The sequence below is a fragment of the Hylobates moloch genome, unplaced genomic scaffold, assembly GCF_009828535.3.
Source record: "Hylobates moloch isolate HMO894 unplaced genomic scaffold, HMol_V3 SCAFFOLD_3, whole genome shotgun sequence".
Taxonomy (NCBI): Eukaryota; Metazoa; Chordata; class Mammalia; order Primates; family Hylobatidae; genus Hylobates; species Hylobates moloch.
Genome location: NW_026652278.1, coordinates 95,041,161 through 95,046,721, shown reverse-complemented (window position 1 = coordinate 95,046,721; position 5,561 = coordinate 95,041,161). Strand labels below are relative to the sequence as shown.

At 41.5% G+C, this 5,561-nt stretch overlaps 1 protein-coding gene across 1 annotated transcript in view; it reads left to right on the top strand.

Annotated features, from left to right (window-relative positions):
* LOC116480954 (supervillin-like) overlaps positions 1-5,561 on the top strand; it is a 52,884-nt gene that overhangs the window by 366 nt on the left and 46,957 nt on the right.

Genomic DNA, 5,561 nt, shown 5'->3' with positions numbered 1-5,561 from the left:
GGCAACCTACAGAATGGGAGAAAATTTTTGCAACCTACTCATCTGACAAAGGGCTAATATCCAGAATCTACAATGAACTCAAACAAATTTACAAGAAAAAAACAAACAACCCCATCAAAAAGTGGGCAGAGGACATGAACAGACACTTCTCAAAAGAAGACATTTATGCAGCCAAAAAACACATGAAGAAATGCTCATCATCACTGGCCATCAGAGAAATGCAAATCAAAACCACAGTGAGATACCATCTCACACCAGTTAGAATGGCCATCATTAAAAAATCAGGAAACAACAGGTGCTGGAGAGGATGTGGAGAAATAGGAACACTTTTACACTGTTGGTGGGACTGTAAACTAGTTCAACCATTGTGGAAGTCAGTGTGGCGATTCCTCAGGGATCTAGAACTAGAAATACCATTTGACCCAGCCATCCCATTACTGGGTATATACCCAAAGGACTATAAATCATGCTGCTATAAAGACACATGCACACGTATGTTTATTGCGGCACTATTCACAATAGCAAAGACTTGGAACCAACCCAAATGTCCAACAATGATAGACTGGATTAAGAAAATGTGGCACATATACACCATGGAATACTATGCAGCCATAAAAAATGATGAGTTCGTGTCCTTTGTAGGGACATGGATGAAACTGGAAAACATCATTCTCAGTAAACTATCGCGAGGACAAAAAACCAAACACCGCATGTTCTCACTCATAGGTGGGAATTGAACAATGAGAACTCATGGACACAGGAAGGGGAACATTACACTCCGGGGACTGTTGTGGGGTGGGGGGAGGGGGGAGGGACAGCATTAGGAGATACACTTAATGCTAAATGACGAGTTAATGGGTGCAGGAAATCAACATGGCACATGGATACATCTGTAACAAACCTGCACATTGTGCACATGTACCCTAAAACCCTAAAGTATAATTAAAAAAAAAAAAAAAAAACAAGAAAAGTATTATCTACCTTTCAGGGTAGATGTAGAGAATTAAATGAATAACATATATGAAAAAGTATTTCATAAAATTGATGTACTATGCAAATGTTACTGATTATTTCATATACCTTAATTTACCCAATAGAGCAGGCTTACCATATGTTTGGACCTTCATTTAAATTACTGGGCTAAAAAAAGAATGTTTATACACTGTTGAAGGGAACGTAAACTAGTACAGCCATTATGGAGAACAGTTTGGAGGTTTCCCAAAAAAACTAAAAATAGAGCTATCATACAATCCAGCAATCCCATTGCTGGGTATATACCCAAAAGAAAAGGAAATCAGTCTATCAAAGAGATACCTGCACTCCCATGTTTGTTGCAGCACTGTTCACAATAGCCAAGATTTGGAAGCAACCTAAGTGTCCAGCAACAGATGAATGAATAAAGAAAATATGGTACATATACACAATGGAGTACTATTCAGCCATAAAAAAGCATGAGATCCTGTCACTTGCAATAACTTGGATGGAATTTGAGGTTATTATGTTAAGTGAAATAAGCCAGGGACAGAAAGACAAACATTGTATATTTTCATTTATTTGTGGGATCTAAAAATCAAAACAATGGAACTCATGGAGATGGAGAATACAAGGATAGTTACCAGAGGCTGGGAAGGATAGTGGAGGTTGGGGACAGGTGGGGATGGTTAATGGGTACAAAAAATATATATAAAAATGGATAAGACCTAGTATTTGATAGCACAATAGGGTGACTATAATCAATAATAATTTAATTATACATTTTAAAATAACTAGAATAGTATAATTGGATTGTTTGTAATACAAAGGATAAATGCTTGAGGGGATGGATATCCCATTTTCCATGATGTGATAATTATGCATTGCATGCCTGTATCAAAATATCTCATGTACCCCATAACTATACACACCTACTATGTATCCACAAATATTAAAAAGTAAAAAACCAGATAAGTAAATAAAATAAATTACTGAGCTAAATCATTTTTACTATAGGAATACTCAGCATTCCCAGGCACCGTTCTAATAATTTACATGTATTCAATTACTACCCACAATAATAGTAGGTACTATAATTACTTTCATTCCGATGAAGAAATCTGGGTAAAAAGAGGTTAAGTAACATTCCCAAGTTTACTCAGCTAGTAGGTGATGGTGCTAAGATTGATATCCAGGAAATCTGGCCCCCGAGACCATCCTGGTGTACAAATACAACAAGGTATAAATGACATATGCTTATAGCCCTATGTAACTATAAAAGCTGCCAACCTGTAAATTAAATATAAGCCTAGCAAGAAAACTAATAAGTGAAAGGTATTAATTTTATGTGGCATGCCATATTGTTTTCTCATCACCAGTTGTAGCATGAATTTGATAACATTATGGTCAGGTTATTAACAGGTCCTGTGAGATGACAATTTCCCATCACTTTTTTTCATTCAAATTACTGGAAACCATTTGTTTATACAGCTTGTTGTGATATGCGGCCTTCCCTTGGTATAAATGTATCATTTACCTATTAAGTCAGCTTTCGTTCTTTTCTCATTAGCTCTCTGATTAAAATAGAATTGCTCACTTCTAACTCAATTACAAACACAAACACAAGACTAAAATTGCAGGATAACACTTGGCTACAGAGAGGCTATCTAGATGATCAAGGATCTGCTTATATTGTTTTTTAAGTTACATTGAAATGAAAATGTAAAATTCTCACAGAGAAGGCCAGGTTCAGTAGCTCATGCCTATAATCCCAGCACTTTGAAAGGCCGAGGCAGGAGGATTTCTTGAAGCCAGGAGTTTAAGACCAGCCTGGGCAACATAGGGAAACCCTATCTCTACAAAAAAATAATGAAATTAGGTTGGTGTGCTGGCACGTAGTAGTCCCAGCTACTCAGAAGGCTGAAGTGGGAGGATCACTTGAGCCCAGAGGTTTGAAACTGCAGTGAGCTATAATTGTGCCACTGTACTCCAGCCTGGGCAATAGAGCAAGACCCGGTCAAAAAAAAAAAAACAAAACACTCACAGAGAGTTCATAAACATCAGTGTCTCTAGTTTGAGAACTCCCACCACAGAGTACTCTCAAGAAGGCAGGCAACCCAACTGCATCTCTGTAATTTGATAGGCAACCCTATTCCAGACTCTGCCAAAGAGGAACCACTGGAGCATCCCCTGCTTCTATAAGAGCAAAAAGTCTCTAAGCACCATCTGTATTCTCCTGAGGTTCCATCCCTTCCTACCATGTACCTAGGGCTCTTCCAGGCATCCTGAAGTAGGGAGGTCAGCTGGTCTGTGTCCTATTTTGATACTGACTACTGGAGAGAGGAACAGTAGGGAGAGATTTGGCTACGATAAATCTGTTCTGATGGTACCGGGTGACACATGCTGGCTTGGGAAGCCTCAGAAGGGTAGAAGGTTTTTTTGTAAGGGTTCTTTTGCCAACAGCAAATTCCCAGCAGAGAATTCTGCTCAGAGTCCCAAACCCCAAACCCTAAAGGGTTGCAGCTCTGACCAAACAGCTCAGCCCCTACACGGACTTCCCAGGGTGAAAGCTGGCCCAGAAGCACTGCTTCAGGATTGGTTCAAACAAGAAAATAATTTTGCCTGTCTCCCTGTAAATACCCCCTCAAATTATGGTTTGCAAATTGAGGTTTGATGCATTGGTTTTCCAAATATGTACAACAGACACAGCAAAATTGAGTTGACAGTGCACACAGTTTAAGACATCTGTTAGTGAAAGTTACATTTTAAGACTTCTGTGATGACACCGAATTTATTGCAACAGAGAGGCCAAGACAGAGTCCAGCGTGTCAGCTTCTAGCTTAAAATTCCCTCAAAATAAAGCACCCTTAACATAGATCTTTACAAGCAGTGCTGAGAGTGAAGCCTGGACCCTAAAACAGAGTGAGGCTAACTCACTCTCAGGATGTTGGAAACCTGATCATGGTCTCATGGACATTTTACACCAACTCCTGGATAAGCAATCTCTTTAAGGAACTCCCAGTGAAGATAAATAGTGTTCAACTAGAATTTCCTTTTGCTAGTGAGAAGCAATGAGGCCAATGACAGCAAGTCAAAAATCAAGGGTGATCAGGTCAAGAGGTGATCATGTACATGGTGAAGGTAGCAAACAGATGGCTGCCACTGGGGCAATAGGTTTTTTTTTTTTTTAAGTGTATCTAAAGTGACCATATTTCCTGATTTTCCCTATATTTAAAGCAATCATATGTATGTCAAGTGAGCACGTTTTCCTGATTTTCCAACCTGTTATCTCAGTACAATTATTATTAATTTATTTTCTTGAGACAGAGTCTCATTCTTGTCACCCAGGCTGGAGTGCAGTGGTGCGATCTCAGCTCACTGTAACCTCTGCCTCCCAGGTTCAAGCGATTCTCCTGCCTCAGCCTCCCAAGTAGCTGGGACTGTAGGCACACACCACCATGGCTGGCTAATTTTGTATTTTTAGTAGAGACGAGGTTTCACCATGTTAGCCAGGCTAGCCTCAAACTCCTTACCTTAAGTGATCTGCCTGCCTTGGCCTCCCAGAGTGCTGGGATTACAGGTGTGAGCCACCGTGCCCAGCCAGTACAATGATTAGTTGTGCCATTTTCACTCTTGAAAATGTCATGGATTTTACTATAAGTTGTATGATCACACTATCTATGGCATGATCCCATATTATTTTATGCTCCACCTCTCCTCTTTCAATACCTCTTCTCCCTGATTCCCTGGGATTCCCACATCTTTGCTTTTGCCCATTGGATATCTTTCTCTGTTTTCCAAGTGTTTCATGCTCCAGCATTACCCCCAATTCAATATTCACCCCCCATAACACTATTCATTCAACTCAGATTATCTTGGTGTATTCGTTCATTTTCACACTGCTGATAAAGACATACCCGCAACTGGGTAATTTATAAAGAAAAAGAGGTTTAATGGATTCACAGTTTCACGTGGCTGGGGAGGTCTCACAATCATGGCTGAAGGCTAAAGGCACATCTTACATGGCAGCAGACAAGAGAAAGCTTGTGTGGGGAAACTCCCCCTTATAAAACCATCAGATCTCTAGATGGCCGAATAGGAACAGCTCCGGTCTCCAGCTCCCAGCCCCAGCGACACAGAAGACGGGTGATTTCTGCATTTCTGCTTGAGGTACCGGTTTCATCTCACTAGGGAGTGCCTAACAGTGGGTGCAGGACAGTCGGTGAAGCGCACTGTGCGCGAGCCGAAGCAGGGCGAGGCATTGCCTCACTCGGGAAGCGCAAGGGGTCAGGGAGTTCCCTTTCCTAGTCAAAGAAAGGGGTAACGGATGGCACCTGGAAAATCGGGTCAGTCCCACCCCAATACTGCGCTTTTCCAACGGGCCTGGAAAACGGCACACTAGGAGATTGTGTCCCGCACCTGGCTCGGAGGGTCCTGTGCCCATGGAGTCTCGCTGATTGCTAGCACAGCAGTCTGAGATCAAGCTGCAAGGCGGCAGCGAGGCTGGGGGAGGGGCGTCCGCCATTGCCCAGGCTTGCTTAGGTAAACAAAGCAGCCAGGAAGCTCGAACTGGGTGGAGCCCACCACAG